This window comes from Phoca vitulina, unplaced genomic scaffold (assembly GCF_004348235.1).
Source record: "Phoca vitulina isolate PV1807 unplaced genomic scaffold, GSC_HSeal_1.0 scaffold13, whole genome shotgun sequence".
Classification (NCBI taxonomy): domain Eukaryota; kingdom Metazoa; phylum Chordata; class Mammalia; order Carnivora; family Phocidae; genus Phoca; species Phoca vitulina.
In genome coordinates this window covers 5,773,221-5,799,515 of record NW_022589716.1, presented here as the reverse complement: position 1 = coordinate 5,799,515, position 26,295 = coordinate 5,773,221, and the positions used below count along the sequence as shown (strand labels likewise).

At 38.4% G+C, this 26,295-nt stretch overlaps 1 protein-coding gene across 4 annotated transcripts in view; it reads left to right on the top strand.

Moving 5' to 3' along the window:
* Positions 1–26,295, top strand: part of SETD2 (SET domain containing 2, histone lysine methyltransferase) — a 124,193-nt gene that overhangs the window by 4,839 nt on the left and 93,059 nt on the right. The gene's annotated exons all lie outside the window — the stretch shown is intronic.

Below are 26,295 nucleotides of genomic sequence, written 5' to 3'. Positions count from 1 at the left end.
AAGAAAAGCCTGACGAATTTGGCCAAAATAAAGTTTATTAACTGGGAAAAAATATTTCTACATGTTCTAATAAAATATAAAGCAGTGAGATTAGTCAAGTTCTCACAGAATTCTCGTAATTCACCTTAGTTATGGTGGGAATGGAGAAGCCAACTAAAAGAAAATACTGCTGGGAGGGTTTCCTGGTGAGACAGCCTGATGAGCTATCCTAGTACTTATGAGAAAGTATACCTCTCCAGTATTCATGTTCCTCTTTGCTCTTTTCTAGATTTCAGGCTGACCATTCTTAAACTGACACATTATGTCTTTAGAAAGGTATCAAGCAACTGTTGATACAGTTGTGTTTTACTAAGAAATATTCACAAACTGCCAAGACATACTTTATACCTGTCAGTCCATCATTTCCTAGTTTCCTCAGTGGAACTTCGATATTCCCAAATTTTTTCTGCCACTTTTCACTATACTGACTGATTTAATCTGTTCCCCTTTTGAAAAATTGAAATGTATTATAATTTACTCTTTAACAGATAGAATTTTTCTTGACTTGATAATTGGTGGTGTTCCGTGAGTATTGTCAGTTTTTGCAGAGAAGCTAGAATAGTCATATGCTGGTTGGCAAAGAATGACTAGCCTGGGTTACAGAATCTAAAGTTGACCAGCTTCGTTTCTGTTAATTCTTCCAGAGTACTGTAGAGTACCTTATTTTGTCATGCACTAAGAGCTATTATTATTAAGGCTCTGAGAGACCATTCATATTAGAAACGGAACCATTACATCTGGAGTCACCAAACATCAGGTTTAGAATCCTTCCTTCCTTTGAGAGAGATCCAGGCCATAGGGGTAGGATGGGAGGGGGGCGGGAGCCAGAGCGGGACTGGGGAGGCATTTTATTTTGAAAAAATATCAAATTTGCGGAGAAGTTGCAGGAATAGCATAATGAATTTCCACATACTGTTTATCTGCATTAACCAGTAATTGAAATTTTGTCACATTTGGTTTATCTTTCTATATAAAAGAATATACATGTTTTTATTTTTGGCTGAATCAAGTTGCAGACCTCACGATCCTTCACCCCTAAATATTTTGTAGTATTACCTAAGAAAAAACATTCTCTTGGATAACCAGTAACCAGGCAATTTAATATTTGTAATGATACTGTTAACTCTTAGACTGTTCATGTTTAAATTTTACCAGTTGTCTCAGCAGTGTCCTCTGTTTTCAGTCTAGGGTTACACATTGCATTTAATTGTGATGTCTCTTAGTCCTCTTTAATCTCTGAGGATAGAGCTTTAAAATTCAAGCTTTGGAGGTACTTTACTGTTGTCTTTGGATTTACCGTAATTGTGATATTTTAAGAACAATAACAGTGTCTGGTAGTATGTTTTAAATGGTTTCTTTTTTTAATTACCAGAACAATAAATGCTTATTGCAGAAGGGTAAGATAATACAAATATTAATAGAGGAAAAAGTAAAAATCCACCCTTAACATCTCTTCATTGCTCCATCTCTCCAAATCCCACATCCAAGAGGGTAACCACTACTAACAATTTAGTGTATACCTTTCCAGATCTTTTCCTTTTTTTTTTTTTTAAATATGAGCAGAGTCCTACTACATATATCTTTCTACCTTTTTTCTACATACTGTATCTTCTGCATGTTTACATTCACACATATAAGATGTACTCATTTTTAACAGGCAATATTGAGTTGCTTTATTATGGTGTCTGGTTGTCATGTTAAGCAGTTTAAAAAGGCCTTAGGACATATTGTGCTGTGTGGAAGGCGTCTCCTTGCAAATATGTTTCCCCACTGGGTGAGTATATCTGGTAATTTATGATAGTGTTTCAATGATTTTGTTTAGACTTTGACTTCTATACTTTTTTTTTCTTTTTAAAAATATATTGTATATATATTTATTTCTGTTCGCCCTGTCTGGTGCTGATGGATTAAGTTTTTTTTGTTTTGTTTTTTAAAAGATTTTATTTTTAAGTAATTTCTACGCCTAATGTGGGGCTTGAACTTATAACCCAGAGATCAAGAGTCACATGCTCCATCGACTGAGCCAGCAGGTGCCCCAGATTAAGTACTTTTTATTCCTGCCCTACTTTGATTAGTTGCTTGGTTATTTTAAAAAGAAAACTCAAGGCATTTAAGTACCGTTTTTTGAAAATAGTTGGTTTGAAGCTGGCCAATAAGCTGGCCAACTGAAAATTCAGTAGGTTTGTTGTTTTTCATAATGGGGTCTATATTTGGAAGTCTACTTTCATGGATTCAAATGAGAGGCAGATTACCTTGTATAATTTTTGGTTATCGTATGCTAGTGAAATGTTGTATTTGAGTCCCTTAGGTTTGGAATTCAAGTATAATGTATTTTAGTTTGATAGTCTTTTTTTTAAATCAAACTAGTGGTTACTTCAGTGTCTTTTCCAGCTAAGCAAATACATTGGTCATTGAGATGGAAGTTTAAAGTTGGTCTAAATTTTTATAGATGCTTTTTATTTTAGAGTGCTTTTTCTGTCAGATGCTAACATCTCACAAGTGAAAATATCCTTGGGATCGTGTGGGTGTTGATAGGAGTGTGATCATACTGGCAGGCTGCTGGGAGGTCTGTTTATTGGGAGCACCGCTTGTGGGCTTGCAAGAACCTGGAGCAAGTGGTGGTTTCTGACTATAGCTCTTCCTGCTGTCCGCTTCCTGCCATGTGCAGTTAGATCCTCTCTTGGGGGAGGGTTGGTTGTATAGTAATCACCAATATTTGTCTCATGATTAGCTCTTTGTGGAGACCTATGGGCTAACTTGTACTTTGCATCTTTTGTCTGATATTTGGCCTCTTAGTGAATAGTTTTCACTGTAGTAGGCAGATGATGCCAAGGTGAAAATTTTTATGAATTTTGTATGACTGTAAAGTAGAGCTACCATTATTTTTCATAAAGTACATAGATGGCTGCAGACCCTTTCTATGGAAATCCACTTATTCTAATCTGGAGCACACACAGACTTTCTAAAATTACTTGGGTAAAAACATACCTCGGGGCGCTTGGGTGGCTCAGTCAGTTAAGCGTCTGCCTTCGGCTCGGGTCATGATCCCACGGTCCTGGGATCGAGCCCTGCATCGGGTTCCCTGCCCGGCAGGAAGCCTGCTTCTCCCTCTCCCACTCCCCCTGCTTGTATTCCTGCTCTCGCTAACTCTTTCTCTGTCAAGTAAATAAATAAAATCTTAAAACAAAAACAAAAACATACCTCTTCCATTATTTTATCAATTCTAGACTGGAGTATCTATATCAACTCTAAATCATAAGCTACACATTTTATGATACTGCTTCCGTGCTGAAAATTATCTGTAGTAAAGAGATGAATTTTGTTGAGGTACAATAAAACATTTTGTTAGAAATAGGTGACCGTGTACTACTGAAGTTTTCCCCAAGATAACCTTAATAGGTATGCTCTTTAGCTTAAGTTTACCATGTCCATTAGAAAATTGTTTATTGTAGGGGCGCCTGGGTGGCTCAGTCGTTAAGCGTCTGCCTTCGGCTCAGGTCATGATCTCCAGGTCCTGGGATCGAGCCCCGCATCAGGCTCCCTGCTCAGCGGGGAGTCTGCTTCTCCCTCTCCCTCTGCCTCTCCCCACTGCTCCTACTCTCTCTCTCTCTCTCTCTGTATCTCTCTGTCTCAAATGAATAAATTAAAAAAAAAAAGAATTCTAAAAAAAAAAAATTGTTTATTGTAATTATTCAGGAAACCACTTGCTGCAATCATGAAAAGTATGATGTGGTTTTTCTGGCCGATTAATAGCAGTTTGTATAAGAAAGTAATGTTAATAGCTGAATATTAACACATTGAAACAGTGGTAGTTAAATATAAAACCAGTATTTCCTCAATTATATTGCTTGTGTTCATTAGAGAGACAGTGAGACTACCAAGAAATACTTGATATCCATCTATCTTTGACTACCCTTCTTATTAGAGAAGATAATTATAGTGTTAGAAGATACAAAATTGGGGCAGGAGTTGGAACCTGGCATTTATTCAGCTGTGCATATGATAGCTGCAAAATTTGTTAGCTGTGTGCTTTTTGTGAAATGTACCTGTTGCTTAAGTACTTTTATTTCCATCATTACTGTTTTTCCACATTAATATTTTAAAAGATATATTTGCATGTGTGTTTTTATAATTCTCCAACTTTTAAGCTCCTTTAGGTGGTTACTAATAATGAAGCATCAAGAAAGGCTAACCATTTCATTGGAGCCTGTCTATATAAGCATTCATCCATTCTGTTGCATCATATAGACTTGTTTGGTTCTATTGCTAGGACCTACAGGATTTTGTCCCATGTACTAGCAAATCCAAGGAACATGACAAATACGTTATAGAGACTTACTCTTTTAGATGGAGGAATCCCAGTAACTAGCAGTTGGGTACATAAGTAGTATGTGCTTAATAAATGTTTGAGTTGACCTGATTCTTCGTAACTGTCATTCTAATTTTCTGATGGAGTGAATAGCAGCATTAATAATTACTGGCATCTGTCCTAAGACATTCTTAAATAACTGTTGCATTAGGACAGAGAAAGTCAGGGAATTGAGTGGTATGAGTTGGGCTATTGAATGTGATTGGTGCTGAGAGAAGTTTTTATACTTCTTCTATTGGTCCTTGTGGAGACAAACTGATGAAAATTGGAGATCTCATGATGGTGGTCTGAGAGAGAACATGAGTGCTTCCTAAGGTAGGATAGCCTATTGTGTTTTGTGCCAGACCAGTTCCCCCTCCCTCCCCCAGCCTTTTTAGTTGTTGTTTCGTATTTGTGTTTTTTCCAGGATGGATAATCTATTTAAACCATACCCCTTTACCCTTGCTTAGTTGTCTTTCTGTTCAAATCCTTTGATCAATAGTCTCATTTATCTCTTTATGAATATTAGGGGCCAAAAGGAAGTGAGGCAACTACAGATGCAGTGATAAATCAAGGGATGTTTTGGGGTATACCATAAGGCTGTGACTCTGAAAAATGGTAGAAAACTTGATACTCTAAAATTGAGGCTTTTGTTCTCTAGGATGGCTGATGCTTTTTATATCTAGAAAACTAAAAAAAATTTACATGCTAAGCCTTAAACTTTATGAAGCAATTATAAAGTTATATTCAAAGTTTTTTTCATTATAATCAAACCTTTTATTTATTTACTTTTTGATTTTTTTTTTTTTTTAAGGTTTTATTTATTTGACAGAGAGATAGCAAAAGCAGGAACACAAGCAGGGGGAGTGGGAGAAGGAGAAGCAGGCTTCCCGCGGAGCAGGGAGCCCGATGTGGGGCTTGATCCCAGGACCCCGGGATCATGACCTGAGCCGAAGGCAGACGCTTAACGACTGAGCCACCCAGGCGCCCCAAATCGAACCTTTTAAACGTGACTGATGTTAAGAAAAACTAGCTGAATTGAACTCTTGACTATTCAGCTAACATTTGTTGAATTCCTACCTTGTGATAAGGATACAGAAGTAAGTACAGTGAGCTATAGCAGGGACACCTAACCCGGACTGGTGGAATAGAGGGGTGGTAGTCAGGGAGGGCTGCCCAGAGGATGTATACTTAGCCTGAAAGAATGGGAATTAGGCAAAAAGGGTGGATGGAGGGTGCTCAAGGGCCATACTAAAGAGTAGGGTACATAGGGAAAATTGTCCCTATGTCCATTTCCAGTTAGACTCCTCTGCATTTGCCCCAGTGTAAATTACTGAGCGGCATAAGCAGTACTCATGGAGGGAGGCTTTATTACCTTACCTAATGGCTTCTCATTACTGTGGCTTCCCACTTTTTTTCCTCTTAACTTGTTACCATGGTTTACCATGGCTGTGATTTTAAAGGGCATGGAAGATAGTACCTCTGATTTTATGAATAAGGTAGGAAAAGAAGGCCCAAAGAAGTTCAAGCTATGCTCACTAGCTAGTGACTCTACCACAACTTGAGCAAGGGTCTTTTCATTTACCAATTTGTCAAAGACTGCCTTTTTTTTTTTTTTTTTTTTTAAGAGTGGGTGGGGCGGTGCCTGGGTGGTTCAGTCGTTAAGCGTCTGCCTTCAGCTCAGGTCCTGGGATTGAGCCCCACATCAGTCCCCTGCTCAGCGGGAAGCCTGCTTCTCCCTCTCCCACTCTCCCTGCTTGTGTTCCCTCTCTCGCTGTCTCTCTCTCTCTGTCAAATAAATAAATAAATAAAATCTTAAAAAAAAAAAAGTGGGTGGGGAGGCAGGGGGAGAGGGAGAATCTCAAGCAAGCTCCATGCCCAGCTTGGAGCCCTAGGAGGGGCTCTATCCCATGGCCTTGAGATCATGACCTGAGCCAAAATCAAGAGTCAGTTGCTTAACCAACAGAGCCACCCAGCTGCCCCAAGGCTAACTTTTTAATGATACTAAGGAATAACATAATAGCGGCCATTTATAATCAACTGGTTTCCTGTATTCTGAGTTAACTTGTTTTCCTAGGGATCTTCTGGATTAGTCTTGAGGTGCTTGTGATAGTTCAATTTGGAGGGTGCAGGGGATTTACTCCCTGAGTTATTTATTTTCTTTGACTTTGCATATATGTATACTAGAGGATTAGATGGCTGAACATCATTGCAGCAGAAGGTACACTGGATATGTGGACCATCCAAACCTAGGACCCCAAGCCTAGGTTTAAACTAAATTTTTTTTGAGCCCATCAATGAATATCGAACTTTTGATTTTTGTAACAGGTACAGTCTAGAATAGGGGTTGGCAAATTGGCCATTGGGCCAGATCCAGCCTGCCTGGATATTTCAGTATAGCCTATGAATTAAGAATGATTTTATATCTTTTAAATGGTTAAAAAAACTGGAAGAATGGTATTTTGTGACATGTGAAAATGATCTGACAATGAAGTTTTTGTGTCAGTAAATAGTTATTGGAGCACAGCTATGCTCATTCATTTATTGTATATGGCCACTTTCCCACAAAAATGTCGGAGTTGAGTAGTTCTAACAGAGACTCATGGCCTGTGAAGCCTGAAATATTTACTTTCTGGGTCTTTATAGAAAATTTGCCTACGCTTGTTCTAGCACTGATGAAAAATATATTGAGTGTCTAATTTGCAAGATTGCTTATGTACAGTTTTAAAATACGTTGAATTTTCAGGAAGGCATGGCCCATCCTAGTTTCATGCTTTTTAGAGTGGCTTGGTAAGAAGCTCACTGTACCGCAATGTGGCATTAGTGATGAATCTCACAGTTATGTTAGAATAATTACTTCTATTTTAGAATAATTACTTCTATTTTATTATAAACTTTTAAGAAAGGAGCTTAAGCTTTCAGGCTGTTTTTCTCTATCAGTCAGAAGGTAGAATTTAATGTAAGGAATTGGTTGAAAGGGCTGCTGGAGAACTGAGAAAATGAAAAGGGGACACTGAAGGTAACAGCAACAGAAAGGCAGGAAGTAGCTGCCTATCCTAGGGCTGGAGGGAAAAGGGAAGAGGGTGTGGTTCTCAGAACCCAGAAGCTTGGAGTAGGTAGGGCCCCCTGGAGCTGAGACCTCTCAGGAAGGGGTACCCGACAACTGGTGCTGGCGTCTGACGGGTTGTAGTCAGGCTAGTCTGGGACTGTGGAAAAAAGGTAGAAAAAGGCAGAAACCGGAATCAAAGCCAGGATGAAATGTATTAGTGCTTCAGTACGTGTAGGCACTGTGACCAACAGGAAGGAGCACATTCCCTCTTATTCTTCCAGTCTTTCAGTCTTCCTCTAGCACATGCTATTTGTGCCAGAGGAAAAATGTAGTTTACAGGGTCCTAATCATACTGTCACAAACAAGAGTGTAGAAAGTGTCAAATAAATAAAATAAAATAAAAAGAAGGTGTGCTAGGAGCTAAAAGAAAGTATCTTAATAAAGGACAGGTGGTCTAAACATAGTGGAACATTTCTCCAAGGGGTGCCTGGGTGGCTCAGATGGTTAAGCACCTGCCTTCAGCTCAGGTCATGATCTCCAGGTCCTGGGAATTGAGCCCCACGTCGGGCTCCCTGCTCAGCGGGGAGCCTGCTTCTCCCTCTGCCTCTCCCCACTGCTCCTGCTCTCTCTCTCTTTCTCTGTATCTCTCTGTCTCAAATGAATAAATAAAATCTTTTTAAAAAAAAGAAAGATTTCTTCAAGCTCCAGGTAAGAAATGATTCTAGTGTATTGGAATCTGAGAAGGTAATAAAGAAATCCAAAGGGAAGAATTTTGGATGAGCGTTGTGAAGTATCTGGAGTTTTTTTTTTTTTTTTTTTTTTTTTGGTCATGATTTTTTTTCCCCCCAAGTTTCATTTTTTTTTTTTTTTTAACTTTTTTTTTTTTTTAATTTGAGAAAAAGAGTGAGCGGAGAGAGAGCATGAGTAGGGGGGAGGAGTGGAGGGAGAGGGAGAAGCAGATTCCTTGCTGAACAGGGAGCCTGAGAAGGGACTCGGTCCTGGAACTCCCGGGATCATGAGCCGAGCTGAAGGCAGATGCTTAACAGACTGAGCCACCCAGGTGCCCCACACATTGCATTCTTTTGGAGGAATTGTTTTAAGGTGAAATCCTGGCTTTTGTTTACCTTGGTCTGTTGGGTACAATAGGAGGAAAAGACTGAAGAATGAAGACTATCCGAACTTTATTAGATAGCAGTAAAACCCCAATATATGAAAAGTGGGGACTTTCTGTATATGTGTCAATTTTGGATTGTCTGCTACCCAACAGGAGAAAAATAAATCCAGTTATCAATTATTTAGGAAATAAGGGGTTCCAAATAGTATAAAGCCAATTTGTACATCTTCTAGTTAGTGTTTCTCAAACTAACTGTTAGTCTGTCATGGATTGGTATATTTTAAACATATACTAAAGGGCGCCTGGGTGGCTTAGTCGGTTAAGCGTCTGCCTTTGGCTCAGGTCATGATCCCAGGGTCCTGGAATTGAGGCCTGTCTCTTGCTCAGTGGGCAGCCTGCTTCTGCCTCTCCCTCTGCCCGCCGCTCCACCTACTTGTGTGCTTGCTCTCTGTCAAATAAATAAAATCTTCAACAAAAAACCCCCAAGATCCATATACTGAAAATTAAGCCCTAGAAAAATGAAGTGAAAAAAAATTTTTTAAAGATTTTTTAAAATTTATTTGACAGAGAGTACAAGCAGGGGGGAGCAGCAGGCAGAGGGAGAAGCAGGCTTCCCACTGAGCAGGGAGCCCGATGTGGGACTTGATCCCAGGACCCTGGGATCATGACCTGAGCCGAAGGCAGACGCTTAACTGACTGAGCCACCCAGGTGCCCCCGAAGTGAAAAATTAAGACATTCAGAATCCAGCACCATTGGTTGAACAGTTATGTATCTTCATTGTGGTGGTCGTTACATGAATCTATGTATGGAATAATTTTGCAAAGAACTATATGCACACACAAATGAATATGAATGCAGATTGAGAAGAATGGTGAAAAGTGAATTAGGTCTAGTCTGGTTAACAGTAATGTACCAATGTGAATTTCCTGGTTTTGATACTGGACTCCAGCTACATAAGATGTCACCAGGGGAGGGGGCTGGGTGAAGTGTACAGAGACTCTTTGTACTATTTTTGCAACTTCCTGTCAATCTGTAATTATTTCAAAATACAAAGCTTAAAAAAGTATAAGCCTACTGATCACTGGTCAAGGTAAAATTGCTATAAAAGTCTGCAAACTCTATAGTCTCAATTTCTGTACTTGTGGATGTGTAACAAACTTAGCTAGTTGACACTGGCCAAAAGACTACAGTTACGTATTAACTCCCTTTTCCTTCTGCAGCTACTTTGTATTTTTACCATTCTCTTCAATCTCTTTCATCTTCTACTTCTCTACTCATTTGTTCAAAATTATTTACTGTGCACCTTTTTAGTGCCAAGACCTGGGGATATAAAAATGAGCAAGGTTCTTACTACTTATGCTTATTTTCCAGAAGTGGAGACTTTTTAAAATTGAAGTATAATTAATATGCAATATCTTATTGGTTTCAGGTGTATTTCATAGTGATTCATATTTTTATACATTATGAGTAAAGATTGTTGCTAATGAAAGAATCTTACAAATATGTAATTCAAATTGCTAACGATTCCCATTTATTGAGTACTAACTATATGCCAGGCACTATATGGAGGATTTTAAACAGATATTCTCCTTTGATCCTCTCTTTGAAGTAAATATAGTACTACTATTTCAGTTTTATAGATAAACTCTTTGGCTACCATTTTTCTTAGTAAGTGTTAAAAAGTACTGGAGTTGGTATTCAAATTCGGGTTGACTGACTTTCAGGGTTTTGCTTTAACCTCTTAAACTGTAATGCCTCCCCATCAACACATAATGGAGGAGAAAAGGAATTGGGACATACCTTCTGGTAGGAAGGCACTAGAAAGGCCCTAGAGTGGAAATCTTATGCTGAACTGTATAGGTCTTTTTTTTTTTTTTTTAAGATTTTATTTATTTGAGAGAGAGTGAGCGAGCAGGGGGAGGAGCAGAGGGGGAGGAAGAGGGACAAGTGGACTCTCTGCTGACCGTGGAGCCCAATGCGGATTTCCATCACAGGACCCTGAAATTATGACCTGAGCCAAAACCAAGAGTCAGATGCTCAATGGACTAAGCTGCCCAGGCATTACTTCATCTTTTTCATCATACTAGTTATGGTGTTTACAGTGTCCATTTTGGTTTTCCTTGCTCTCATCAGTATAGATGTAGATATGAAAACCAGCTGCCTACTTTGACTTTTGTATATGATATTAGCTACTGCCTACTAAAAAAGAAAAGAAAAGAAAAAAAGATACTGGCTAGTGTTGTTAATTCCAGGTCCAAGTCCTTCTGTCATTTTACCCTTGGTTGTTTCTATGAGGGGTACATCTACTTTGTCAGTTGGTAATATTTCTCTCATAGAGAATAAGATTTGACCTCTTCTAGTGAGCTTTTGATGGCACTTAACATCTCTCTCTGATTACTGGAATATTTTTAAGTGGCTAGGGACTTGTTGGCTAGGGCTGTGGACCAACTGCATTTTCTTAAATTCTTGTGTAGTATAACTTGACATTTGAGACATAAACAAAACCCCCATGGGATAGAAGTTCTGATACAGTTGTTTTATAGATGAACCAAACCAACTTTATATTCTATATTATTTTATAAATCTTATATATCTGGAATTTGGTATCTAGAAGTAGAAATTGTAACCAGATTCCTAATTTGCCAAATGATGTACAAAATACTCTGTTGTTTTTTAAGGTTTATCTTGAGAACTCAAAAAGATTTTTCTCAGGAAATGGAAATACAGCACTGTGGTGACTTATCCTAAAAGATTGGCAAATGGGTGGAAAATAGATTTAAATATTCAGAATATTAATATTTTCCTTTGACTTTAAATAGTTTTATATCTACCGTTGTCAAAGTTTTGCTTTTTAAAAAATTTTTCTCAACTGCGAGTCTTTGCAAATTAAATGACCCCTAAAGTAGAACTATGTGTTGATGCTATTTATCAAAAGTTAATTTATAGAAAATATTTTCCATCATAGCATGTTCACTATGGTTACGTATTTATGATATATGTTTTATTATTGTTGGGGAATGAAATTCTATGCAACCATAGAAATAAAGTCTAAATCAGATGGGTAAATCCTGGATTATTTCTGCTTGGGTAAAGGGATTAATGCTCAGCCACAACCAGGTGAATGGGTCCTGATTGTGGGTAGGTGGGTGATTGGATGGTAACAGGAATATATAAGTTTTGCCAGCACATTTTTTTTTTTTTTTTAAGCATATGTGCTGCTGAAGTGAGTACTTGCTAGTGTGCTTTTAACCATCCACCCTTACTTGGTACATGTGGATACATGGTTCCTTGAGGTTTACTTATTTGGGGATTGGTTGTCCTCTCTTGTATTGCAATTAAACATTAACATTTTTTTATTATGGAAAATTTCAAAACATTCATACGAGAGAGAATATATAGTACAATGAATACCCCACCTGCCCTTGCCCAGTATACTCACCCAGCTTCAACAGTTACTAACACTTTGCCATTTTGGTTTCATCTATCCCCATTTTTTGTTGTTGTTGTTGTTACTGGAATATTTTGAAGCACCCCGGATATTTTTTCATGCTTTTATATTTCTAAGCGATAAAGTCTTTTTATTTTTACTTTTTTTTTTTTTTAAGATTTAATTTATTTGAGAGAGAGAGAGAGAATCTGAGGCAGACTCTGCTCTGAGTGCAGAGCCTGACGTGGGGCTTGATCACACAACTGCAAGATCATGACCTGAGCTGAAACCAAGAGTCGGGTGCTTAACTGAGCCACCCAGGTGCCCTGAGATAAAGGTTTTTTAAAAAGTAACCACAATAGGGTGGTTCAGTTGGTTGGGCACCTGACTCTTGATTTCACCTCAGGTCATGATCTCAGGGTCTTGGGATTGAGTCCCACATTGGGCTCCCTGCTTAGTGGGGAGCCTGCTTCTCCCTCTCCCTCTGCCTCTCCCTTCGCTAGTGCTTGCTCTCTCTTGTGCGTTTGCTCTCCTTCTCTCTCTCAAGTAAATAAAATCTTAAAAAAAAAAAAAAGTAACCACAATAGCATTATCATGCCTTGTGCAATGGCAGTAATTCTTTACTGTTACTTAATTTCATTTTTTTTTTAAGTTAGGATCTAAATAATCATGTGATTACCAGATTTCAAATCTCTCAGTCTATAATAGTACCCTTATTACATTTATTGGCTCTGTGCATCCTTATGGTGTCCTTTAAGATGTTTTTCTGTTACCCATATTTTTTGGAGACTGGTAGTTACATTAGACTCCAACTCCAGCTTTTTATTGATTACCTATTGCATCATGTCAGGGGATACATATCAGGTTGTCTTATTTTAGTGATAGCAAAATTAACCAGTGGATTATGATGTAGTCATTCTGATCCATCTATTACAAAGTTCCCCATCAACCTTTCACCTACTGATTTTAGCTGCCATTGATGATTGTTGAATTTATTAGAATTCTACTGATTGTGCTGAAATATATAGTTCATATGAGAAAGATAGGAAAAATACTGAGTTCTTTTCCTTTGTCAGTTTTCAGATAATGAGTGGATGTCCTATTGGCAATCTAACCTCCAAAGGTGATCAGTGGGGACTTATTTTTTTTATGAGTTTATCTTTATATATTTGTTGTACTTTGATACATCACACTCATTTTTTGTTCTTAATGTTGCTCAAATTGCCTCATTTTTGTCCAGTGGAAATCTTTTCAGATTGGCTTCTATGACCTTTTACATGATCATGGTAATCTTTGATAAATTCCTTGGCCCTAGCTCATTTATACACTTTTTACCTTAGTCCTGGAGTCAACCATTTCTTCTGTGAACTTTGGTTCCTTTTAGTGAAAATGGTATTTAGAGACCATAATCTAAATACTAGTCATGCTACTTATGGCTACTGGGTTGTCAATGCTTAGGCCTTTTCATTGGACAGTTAAGATATATGTATTTTTTAGGAAAAAAAAACTTTTCAGTTCATACGGATTTTTCTTTTTTTTTTTTTTAAGATTTTTATTTATTTATTTGACAGAGAGAGATACAGTGAGAGAGGGAACACAAGCAGGGGGAGTGGGAGAGGGAGAAGCAGGCTCCCTGCTGAGCAGGGAGCCCGATGCGGGGCTTGATCCCAGGACCTGGGATCATGGCCTGAGCTGAAGGCAAATGCTTAACGACTGAGCCACTCAGGTGCCCCACATACAGATTTTTCCAATTCATGTTGAAGAGTTTTTATTTTAAAACTTATATTACTTTTATGTTGAAAATCTTAGTTCCTAATGACATTAATGGAATAACTTATTTGCTTTATCTATTTATATATGACAGGTTTTTTTTTTTAAGATTTTTTTTTTTTTATTTATTTGACAGAGAGATAGTGAGAGCAGGAACACAGCAGGGGGAGTGGTAGACGGAGAAGCAGGCTTCCTGCTGAGCAGGGAGCCCGATGTGGGACTCGATCCCAGGACCCCGGGATCATGACCTGAGCCGAAGGCAGACGCTTAACGACTGAGCCACCCAGGTGCCCCTGTAAATGACAGTTTTGATAAGACTACTAACAGCTTAAGATTTGTTTTTTTACCCTCAGGATATATTTCAGTAGGGTGTTTGTAGTCAAAATAGTTTAGTTTAGCTTTTCTTTGTGTTTGTGCCAATCACCAATTTGGTATAGTTTTTTATAGTTTGAGTTTCTAGAAATTATTATTTTTTTTACTTTCTCATTTTTAAAAAAATGCAAGGTTTTACATGTTTCCAAAGTTACTGCAATAAAAGAATGTTCAAAGAGGAATAACTTTCATCCCTGTTCTCCTTTAACCATTTCCTTTAATATGTAATCATTATGTTTAATTATTGAGTCTTCCATTTTCTATTTTGAAAATAGAAGCATACAAAACACACTGTTTTGTGTCTTGCTGTTTCATTTAACAATATATTCTGGAGATGATACCAGAGCAGTATACAGAGCTCTTCATCATTGCTTTGTCTGCTATATACTGCTTCACTGAATGGATGTACCAGAGTTATTCAGCCGCTCTTGATGAACGTTTAGCCTAGTTCCAGTCTTTTGCTCTCACATGGATAACCTTTGCATTTTATTTTAACCTTCATTTTCTATGCATGAAATGGCGAGGGAGTGTATTCAGTGCATTGTAATTCACAATGATCTTACTTTAGCATTGGCTTTGCCTTGTAAGAATAAGTGTTTCAGCATTTGTTTGTTTTGACTTGTGCCTGTGTTGGTTGACTACCTTTCTCTTTCACACCTCCAACATTAATTTGCTATTTTTGGGAAAATGCTTAAACTTTACAACAATCAGAAAATAAATGATGGCTGTTTTATTGTGTTTAAACTGTTGTTCCTGAAGAAAACTGAGTTTCCCTCTCTCTCTCTCTTTTTTTTTTAACCTGAGTTTCATTCATCTTCAGTGTGTTTTGATTTTGGTGTGGAGGTAATTTATTCTAGGAACTTTCCGAGTTGCTGTATTCATTGTTTTATCAAAATAAAATCCAGCCCGTGTAGATTTTTTTATAGTTATAACAGAAAAAAACTTGCTTGTGAAACATGAAAGAATGAAATTATTTTCAGAAGCATTTTTAATATTAACACCAAAGAAAGCAGGTATTTATGGAAGAGAAAGATCCTGAATTATTATCTTTGTGTATAAAAAGAGAAACGTGTTCTATCTCATGTGTGTAGGTTTAATCACATCACATGTTTTACTTTCATTGTTTTAACTTTGAAGGTGGGTTTTAAAGAGCTAATTTGCATCAGAGTCTATAACCACATGAAGGAACTGACCACCATCTATTTTCATGTTTCTGTTTAATGTGGTTAAGCAAAAGTAGGACTAGAAGGCTGGCATAAGTATTCAGTCTGGTAAAATACAGGGTAGGTACAGCTTTTTAAACATTCACTACTTTATATCCTACAGTCTGTCGGTAGGTAGCCATCTCCCTCAGACTCTTGGTATTCCACATTGCTTTCAGTAGAGTATTTCTTCATAGAAGAATCTAATCTGAAGTTTGGGCGGGGGGGAACTCACAAACCTAGTGATTTCTTGCATACAGTTTGGGAGTTTCTTTAGACACAAGATCATCAGGACTGTTACTCTTTATTTCATGATATAGCCCCTTCTGTTGCTAGGCAGATAATTTACTAGTACACTGAATCAGAATATGTTTCTCTGAAACTTTTTGCCCTTTGCTCCCAGTTCTGTGTAATAGCTAATAAATATTTGATTTTGAGCAAGGGCTCTGCAGTCAAAAAGCCTGGATACTTCGCTCTGTCACTTTGCTAGCCATGACTTTAGGTTTCTTCATTTGCAAAATGGGAATACAAATAGTATATACCCCTCATAGGTTTGAGGATTGCAGATGAACTAGATGTATGTAAAGCATTTAACTTAGTATCCCCAAAATAGAAAATATTCTGTTAGCTGCTGTTAGTGGTGATGGTGGTCTAGTAATGGGGGCTATAAGACAGTAGTACAATGTGACCAGCTCACTAAGAACTTACCCTCAACTCTTTCTGTTGTGATTCATTGGCTGGTACTAAAACTGAATTTCAGCATTTACACATTTCTGTCTTTTGAACGTTATTTGGTAATGGGTATCCCCTTCCCACATCTACCCAATGAGGAAAATAAAACAGGTAATTTAAGAGATTTAACTCCCAATAGTAAATAAAAATAGTGAAACTCATTTGTATATAATAGGCCCTAAAATGTTCAAATTAGATCACCACACATCCTAATTTATGGGTTTTGGAAAAAGCAGATTGCTTGAAGGGGAGAACATAATTCACTTTATGCAGGTGTTCATGCAAACCGATTTGGAAGACAAATTTAGAAACATTTCAGGTAAATATGTAATTGTTAATATTTGGGATGATATTCTTACCTTTCCTCACTGATTGTGGAACTCTACAAGGATACATTTGAGATCATCTGTGTTTGTTTACAAAGTGATTGGTTGTTTAAAGAAAATAAGTTATTACCTTTTCTCACTATCATATGTAGACACTATATTAAAATAAAGTTTCAACTCTTGGGGTATGTTATTGAATGGTTAATGGGTATGACACTGGGGGAGAGAGCTGTTATTTTGATCTATATATGTCAGAGGTAGTGTTTGGATCAAATTATTTCCTCTGAGAATATTCTTGCCTGTAATTTTAATAACATTTCATTAATTTTTTTTCTAGATTTAATCTGTATGTATGAGCCTCTCTCAGGAGCTCTCTGTATGTTTGAGATACTATGCTAGTTGAAGATGTGGACTTAAAGCAAGTGAGAAATAGTGCTTCTGTTTTTCAGGTCCATTGGTACTGGTTCAGGTTAGTGTATTCACCCCAAAGTGCTTTGCCTGAAGTTTCCAGGCCTTTCATAAAAAGCACGGTGGTATTCATGGCTTTATTGTCTACATAAATCATATATATTTCTCATGGATGTTTAATTCACTTGTTCTCTTGGGTCCTATGTTTTGGATGAGAGAGTATGGCAGATGTTATAAATTAATTTATGGCCTGTATGGCTTGTTTTTTCCTACAGGTCACTTTTTAGGTGTTTCCTTCTTTTCCTTTGAGAATTGCTTGAAATGAGAAAGTTAAAACATGATACTATTGTTAAGAAATTTTTTTGATTCAAAAAGTAATGAGGGCGCCTGGGTGGCTCAGTCGCATCTGCCTTCGGCTCAGGTCATGATCCCAGGGTCCTGGGATCGAGTCCCACATCGGGCTTCCTGCTCAGCGGAAGCCTGCTTCTCCCTCCCCCACTCCCCCTGCCTGTGTTCCCTCTCTCGCTGTGTCTCTCTCTGTCAAATAAATAAATAAAATCTTAAAAAAAAAAAAAAAGTAATGAGAATTTATGCCAGGAATGGGAATGGTCAACCCATGGAGATTACACAATAAGAGCAAGATGTTGCCTTTGTCTCTTTGTAACTTAAACCCTAGTTGGGAAGGCAGAAACAGTAAATAGAAGTCAAGGTTGTATGTGATTGTCACTCTGCAAAGTACATGGTGTAGGGGTTGAGTTTAGTAGTAGTGTCTGGAATGGTAAGGAAAGGGATAGCAATAGGCAGTACAGTACTGAGTACAGTACTAGGTAATTGCCAAGTAAATGGAAGTGAGACCGAAGTGGCTGAGGGGATTAAGATGGGTTTGGGGGTGGTGGTGGTGATACATGTGTATGGAGGCTGGGAGAGAGGGAGGAGGATGGTAGAATGAAGAGCAGTATGAAAAATTACTTGAAGTCAAGACTGATCTATGTTTGAATTTGGAGGAGACCATCTTAACCATTGAAATTCCTTCTGGGGATTAGTGTAAAGCAAGCTTAGCTAGATAGGAAAGTGGGAATGATGTCAGATATTTATTGAGTACTTCCTATGTTCTGAGTAGTGTTTTTGGCATTTAAATGCCACTGTCAGGGTGCCTGGGTGGCTCAGTCAGTTAAGCGCCTGCCTTTGGGTCAGGTCATGATCCCAGGTCCTGGGATTGAGCCCCTTCAGGCTCCCTGCTCAGCTGGGAGTCTGTTCCTCCCTCTCCCTCTGCCCACCCCCACTTGTGCTCTCTCACGCACATACTCTCTCTCAAATAAATAAAATATTTTAAAAAATGAAATAAATGTTGCTGTCAACAAGATAGACCAAGCACCTGCCCCAAAGGAGCTTGTTTCTAGTGGAAGGAAACAGGCACTACATTAAAAGAAAAGAGGGGCGCCTGCGTGGCTCAGTCGGTTAAGCGGCTGCCTTCAGCTCAGGTCATGATCCCAGGGTCCTGGGATCAAGTTCCGCATTGGGCTTCTTGCTCCGTGGGGAGTCTGCTTCTCCCTCTGCCTGCTCTGCTTGCTGCTCCCCCTGCTTGTGCTCTCTTCTCTGACAAATAAATAAAATCTTTAAAAAGAAAAGAAAAAAAATCCCATATTGATAAATGCTAGGAATAAAATAAGGAATAAAATGAGATAGAGTGATGGGGGAATCTTGGAGATAATATTTGAGCTGTCATCCTGTAATTGAGAGGGAGCAATCTGTTGAAGATCTAGGGGAATGGTATTCTAAGAAGGCACCTTCAGGTGAAAAGGCCAGAAATTAGTTTGGAATGTTTGAGGTACAGAAAGAGGGCTTATATGGCTAGAACCTAGGGAATGAGGAAGGATTGTGAAAAGAGAGGTAAGGTCAGAAAGAGAGAGTAAGCAGGTATGTGCCATGATCTGATTTATGCTTTTGAAAGATCATCTGGCTGTTACGTAAATTTATGATGTGTGTAATAATCATTATAATTGGTGTGTACACGTATGGAATAATCATCATTAGTGCCATTTTGACCATGTTACATTTGAGATACATGTGAGATATTCAAATAGAGATGTCCAGTGAGCACTTGGGTAAATAAGTGCAGAGTGGTTGGATTTGGAGATGGGGGAGTCACCAGTCTAGAGATGATACTGAAAATCATGAATCTAGATGCGATGAGGTAAGAGGGAAAAGAGTAGATGGAGAAGAAGGAAGGCCAAGGAGGGATCAAGTTTTGGGGTACTCCAACTTGAAGACATCTGGTAGAGTAGGAAGAGCCAACAAATAAGATTAGGGAAGGAGTAGCCAGTGAGGGTAGGAGGAAAACAGGTGAATGTGGTCCCCAAAAAGAAACTGACCGTTGGCTTTTAAGATATTGATCCTTAGTGAGAACCCCACCTCTACCCCTGCCTTTTTTTTAAGGTGTATCTCTAAAGCTGTTTGAGAATGAAGAAAAAGAGAAACAGACACTGGTGATAGAGGAAAGGAAAGAAATAGGAAATGGGAGTCTTTGAGAAGGCAAGGGGATGGGGCACTGAGTCAAGTAATGAGATCATCAATTGAGAGTGGTCAGGGTGATGGTAGTGATGGAGATTTGGGGCAGGGGGATGTGTGAAACAGGCATCTAGGAGAATAAGAAAGGGAATGGAGTGGCACAAGTCATAGAGTGTGTAAATGGTAGAGACAGGCAGGATTTCAACCTAGGAGTCATCAAAGTTTGATCTTTTTGCTCTGTTACGTTGCCATCCTAATAAAGTATTAAATACTAAAGAAGGTGTGCTTTCATGAAGGACAATCAGGAAAGTGAGATGAGGTTGAACCGAAAAAAAAGGAAAATTAAAAAGAAAGCCCCTCGTTAGCCTTCTCGTATATGGCAATTATTACTTATTACCTTGTATTGTGGTTATTTGGTATACCTCTATGCCATATTATTCCAAGTAAAGGATGAAATTCTGTGAACTTGACATCTTGCCGTAATAGAGTAACACTGCCTTCAGAAGGATACATCCTTAAATAATTGTTGAACAAATAGTCTTGTGATTGATACGATTTCTGATATTTGTAGTTAATAGTGTTTCCTTTCTAAAATAAGTCATTGGGCAATCCATCAATGTGGTTGTGTGCTGTTGAAAAACATGTTGTGATGTAGTCTCCACATTTGCCTTAAGCTTACCTAACTCATGGTAGTTAGTGAAGACATCTCTTTCCTACAAAAACCTTTGCCTACAGAAGGATTAACATAGTTTGTTGAGAAGAGGTTTGCAGATGTGTATGACCATAGGTCAAGTTTGAACTAGGTAGATCTGATCTTTTGTAATAAAAGTTTTACTTATGGGGTGCCTGGGTGGCTCAGTCGTTAAGCGTCTGCCTTCGGCTCAGGCCATGATCCCAGGGTCCTGGGATTGAGCCCCACATCGGGCTTCCTGTTCAGCGGGAAGTCTGCTTCTCCCTCTCCCACTCCCCCTGCTTGTGTTCCCTCTCTTGCTGTGTCTCTCTCTGTCAAATAAATAAATAAAATACTAAAAAAAAAAAAGTTTTACTTATGAAGACTTTCTCCCTGATGTATTACTTTTCCGTATCATTGAATATCTGAGGCATTTAAAGTTTTATTTTTTTTATTTTTTATTTTTTTTAAGATTTTATTTATTTATCTGAGAGAGAGAATGGGAGACAGAGAGCATGAGAGGGGGAGAATCAGAGGGAGAAGCAGACTCCCCGCTGAGCAGGGAGCCCGATGTGGGACTCGATCCCGGGACTCCAGGATCATGACCCGAGCCGAAGGCAGTTGCTTAACCAACTGAGCCACCCAGGCGCCCCGCATTTAAAGTTTTAAATGTATGACACTCTAAGTGCCTAAAAGTGTCAAAACATGCATGACTTCAGTGCATTCATTCTGACTTCTTTTTCCACAACAGATGTTTTTGTTTGTACTTGTTGGGGAGCAGGTCACAGATGTAGAAACCTAAAATGGAAACAAATGGGGGGGGGGGAGAAGAAGGACTAAAGCTGTGAAATTCCATTTCTTTCCTAATGGTGTAGTTAATCACTTAAGTACTTGAGAAGGTCTCTCTGCCAGTATTTCTCCATGACCCTTCCTTGGACTGGGTACACACAGCAAGTTACCTTTCTTCCAGACAGCTCAGAGTACTACTTGAGTGTACCGCTGGGCAAGGATATGTTACAAGCAGTGTTGGGAAATACTCTTCAGGTTGTCGTTGGTGGCTTCCTTCCTTTTGTTATCAACAGTTCTCTTGTCTTATCTCTTGAGTTTTCAGTTCTTCACAATACCCTGTGTCCAAAACTTCAGTCTAGTATAGAGTGTTGTTTTTATGTAGCTTATTCTCATCACTGCCTTCCATAATACGATTTTGGAAAATTTAGAGGTAGTGTTTCTCTAGCTGAGGCTCTAGGATCTCTGAGTCCACATAGCCTTTTTCTTACAAATTCTTAAGGGGTGGAGATTTTTGAGGGTATTTAAAAGTTTTTCATGTTTGATTATCTTAGGTTGAAAAAACAATTTTTAGCTTTGAAATAATTTCAGACTTACTGAATGGTCAAAAATAATACAGAGATTTCCCTATATACCTACTTCATCCCAGTGTGAACATTTTACCATTTATCATTCTTTCTACACACACACACACACACACACACACACACACACACGCATGCACACATTACTTTTTTTTCCTGAAATGTTTGATAGTTATAGTCATGATGCCTTTTATCCCCATATCTTCCAATGTGTATTTTCTAAAAACAGAGGTGTCCTCTTATATAATCACTGTAGTTATCAATTTTGAGAAATTAACATTGATACAATACTACTTTCTAACCCACACACCTTAAAAATTATTTTGACTAGTTTGAAGTTCTAAAATTTATTTCACTTGAAAACTACCATTTTTCAGTGGTAATTTTCAAGTAAGATAAATTTTAATATACTAATTTTAGATTCTTAAGTCAGTGTTCTTAAATTGAGATCTAGCCTTTGATATCTGACAATTTTTTTTCTCTTTAAAAAAGGCCCATATATCACTTAAATGTGAGGAACACTGACCTAGAACATTTGAGGAGTATATGAGTTTTAGTAAGAAATCTTTAAAGATTCATTCCCACCTCATCTTTAAAGTCTTATTAAAATCAAGATAAAGTAATAAATGCTGCTTCTGATTTGTGTTCAGGGGATTCAGTAAACTGAAGGCCTGGAATGAGACCTAGGACCTCACTTTTAGCTTTATATCTAGGACAGGAATTCTGTCTCATTTGAGGTAAGTTCTCATCCAGATTCTTCTTAAACATTTTTTTTTTTTTTTTAAAGATTTTATTTATTTATTTGACAGAGAGAGACACAGCGAGAGAGGGAACACAAGCAGAGGGAGCGGGAGAGGGAGAAGCAGGCCTCCCGTGGAGCAGGGAGCCTGATGCGGGGCTCGATCCCAGGACCCTGGGATCATGACCTGAGCCGAAGGCAGAAGCTTAACGACTGAGCCACCCAGGCGCCCCTTTCTTAAACGTTTCTGATGACAAGGAAACTTCAGTGTCCCGTACAGTGACACATTCTAGTTGCAGATGCCTCACATCTGATTTTTATAAATCAGTAAGTTAAGACCAACAACTCAGTTGATTGGCAAAGGACCTGAAAAAGCACTTCCCAGCAAAAAGAAAATACCAATGACTTATAAACATGAAAAGGTATTATGATGGTAGAACTAAAAATGAAGCTACGTGTGTATATATATATATATATATATATATATAATATCTAAGGCTTTAAATGGAGAAAAACAAGGTATAAAAAGTATGTTTTCTTGGGTGCCTGGGTGGCTCAGTTGGTTAAGCCATTGCCTTCGGCTCAGGTCATGATCCTGGAGTCCCAGGACTCCCTGCTCGGCAGGGAGTCTGCTTCTCCTTCTGACCCTCCCCCTTCTCATGCTCTCTCTCTCTCTCTCATTCTCTCTCTCAAATAAATAAATAAAATTAAAAAAAAAAGTATGTTTTCTTTTGTGTATGTGTTTTCTCCTTAAAAAGAGATACATATGCTCATATATGCACACAATTTCTGGAAGGATATACAGAACTTAATAGTAGTTGCCACTAGAGAAAAAGATCTAATTTGAGTTGTGTATCTCTATATTATGAATTTTCTCCCTGAGTGCATGTATTTTTCAAATAAAGAAAATTTAAAATGTTCAGACTTAAAATCTGTCATTCTGTACTTCTGTTGGTCACAGGTCCAACTTCTGGAGTTGTGCAAAATAAGATTATTTTATCTTCTTAGTTTTCTGATATTTTAAAATAAATCACTATGGTCTTGTAAGTGGTCTTTTTTCCAGTGTAAATAAAAATACTTCTGTTTGGGACTCCTGGGTGGCTCAGTCAGTTGAGTGTCTGCTTTCGGCTCAGGTCATGATCCCCGGGTCCTGGGATCGAGTCCTGAGTCAGGCTTCTTGCTCAGTGGGGAGCCTGCTCCTCCCTCTGCCTGCAGCTCCCCCTGTTTGTGCTCTCTCTCTCTCTGACAAATAAATAAAATCTTTAAAAAAAATAATACTTCTGGGGCGCCTGGGTGGCTCAGTCATTAAGCGTCTGCCTTCGGCTCAGGTCATGATCCCAGGGTCCTGGGATCGAGCCCCGCGTTGGGCTCCCTGCTCAGCGGGAAACCTGCTTCTCCCTCTCATACTCCCCCTGCCTGTGTTCCCTCTGTCGCTGTGTCTCTCTCTGTCAAATAAATAAACAAAATCTTAAAAAAAAAAAAAGAAAAAAAAAATAATACTTCTGTTTAATTGTATCATTTCTGGTGTGACTTGGTATCCAGAATAGATTCCCTTACTATCTAACTGTTTATATTTGTGAATATCCTTGATAGGGCCAAATCTCTCATACCAGGCTTCCCTTTGGAAACTTTAGTGGTTTTTTTTGTTTTTGTTTTTTTTAAAGATTTTATTTATTTGACAGAGAGAGACACAGCGAGAGAGGGAATACAAGCAGGGGGAGTGGGAGAGGGAGAAGCAGGCTTCCGGCTGAGCAGGGAGCCCGATGCAGGGCTCGATCCCAGGACCCCGGGATCATGACCTGAGCCGAATGCAGATGCTTAACGACTGAGCCACCCAGGTGCCCCTGGAAACTTTAGTTTTTACTAGTGTCCTAACCAGAGAGATCGGGTAGTTAGTTGATTGATTTTAATAATCATGTTATTCATTGGTTCTTTGTACTTGCTATGCCTGTATCTCTTAATTCATTTTCCACATGTGCCCTGTGACCTAGTGGAGATTTGTCACCATGCTGACATGGATTAATCGACATTCTTTAAATATAGTTCTTCAGCAAGCTGCAGATATTTATACTGTACATTTTTGACAGAAAACTGGCTTCAGTCTTCCTGTTTTTTCTTCTGTATTAGCTTTTCAAAAGAAGAAATAAGGCCATTCTAGCACGATCTTATGCTAGAGAATTAAATGGCTGTTTTTGCATGCCTCATTATTTTTCATGGCAGGGATACTGGGGACTCTGTCCTCCTAGCTCTGGCTTTCATAGCCTTGTTCCGTCAACCTTCCTTCAACATTATTTTATACTATTTACCAAAACAAGTGTTCTTTTATTAAAAAGCATTTGTGACTGATTCTTGCTATTAATTGTGGCCTCACAATTTTGTTTCTTCAAAAAAGGCAGACTGCTTCAAAAAATGGCAGTCTGCTTCCATGGCCACAGCTGGGTGTTGTCATTTCCTGGAAATGTACCCCAACTCTGGTGCTCTGACCATAATTTCACCTTACCCTTCTACCTCTCTTTCTGGTTTCCAGCAGATTTATGCTTTGAAGCTTCTAGTATCTTGCCCCTACCCTGTTCTTTCAGTTTATCATCTTCTTTTAGATTTCACTCTCTTCTGTTATCTGTGGGTTACTAGGTCAGTCATTTACGTATTCTTGGGAATGCCTTCAGTTCTCATCTCCTTGCCTTCTACCGCTCTTGTCCCACTCAACTTGCTGGAGTAACTTACCAGTTGTTTCCTTTAGATGCTTCTAGATAGTTTAATGCTTCCAGCAAAAGTAGAATAAGTGTACTGACAAGCTCTATTACAAATTAGTAATGTCCAACTTTGGGCAGCAACATTGAGGATTATAGTCCGCTTCCATTTCTGTTCCTTACACTTGAGTTTTGTTTAAGTATTTTGCCCTGTTCCTTCTCTCAATGTTCAAATGAGGATGTGAGAGAGAAATAGAAGCCAAAAGGATGTTTGCTTTGTTTTAAAATTTAACTGTGCCTTCACTCATCTATATCCCCTTCTTTCAAGATCATTCCCTTTAATCTGTTGTAGTGATTCCATTTTTTTTTCTGTGATCTAAACACCTTGTTTGCTCACCTGCTCTATTTATGATGAGGGAGGGAAGGAAGATACAGAGTGGCTTGTATGGTATGACTGCTATACTTAAAAAGGAAGATCTGTGTTTATCCCTCTCCTCCCCACCACCACCATGTACACAGAAGAAGCATTGGAAGGCTCTTTACACCAAGGTGTTAATAGCAGTTGTCTCTGGTTGTTGGATTGTGGAACTTTTCATTTTGCTTGTTTGTAATTTGATCGTTCTCTATTAACGTGACATGCCTTTACAATGAGAAAATTTTATATTGCCCCCCATATTTTCTGTACATACGCCTATATTCTTCTTCTTATAAACATTTTATTATCACGTTCTGGGAAATGTCTTGCTATCTCTGTCAAGCAGTTCTCTGATTTCTGAAATGGACCATTATTTTCTCCCCACCTCTGAATCCCACATTTATAATGTTTTATCAGCTTTTTGATCATGTGATGACCTTGATTATAGTTTGTTAGGATTATCCTGTTCATTTGATTGTCCAAAGTAGAACTGCTGAGGCTTAGGAAAGGGTTCTGGTCACCCCAATATTTCCAGCACTTCTGTATGGATATAGATGGGTACCATGCAGACAAGCGTGAACATTCTTAAATGTACACTGGAAAGGAGAGTACAAATATGAATGACATTCTAAATGCTTGGATGTGTACAGGTACCTTTTATATTCTTGAAAAAATTCCACGTGGTACTAATTTAAATCAAATCTAGTATGTCATAGGTTGCAAGACACAACTATCTTATGAACCACTAAGAAAGGAAAAAATGCTGCCAAACTATGATGTTATTAATGGTGTGATGCAGAGGTGTTATATGTGGGAAAAATGTACATCACAGAATTAGTGAAATACAGTTGTTCTAAGATTGCATCTGTGAAGTTTTTAGTGGTTTTGGAATAGAAAAAAGTGTTTAACCTTGACCTTGATTCACATCTCATCCATATATTGCCAACTTTCCTCCCCCCCCCCCCCACTTCATTACTTGGTTTTTGTATGGCTACGTAGACAATGGTGAATGGACTGAATTATGATGGTCAGGCCTACATTTAGAGACAGGGTTTTTGTACATTTCTTTTAAGGGGCATTTAAAACAGATTATTATATTCCAGTCTTGCCATATA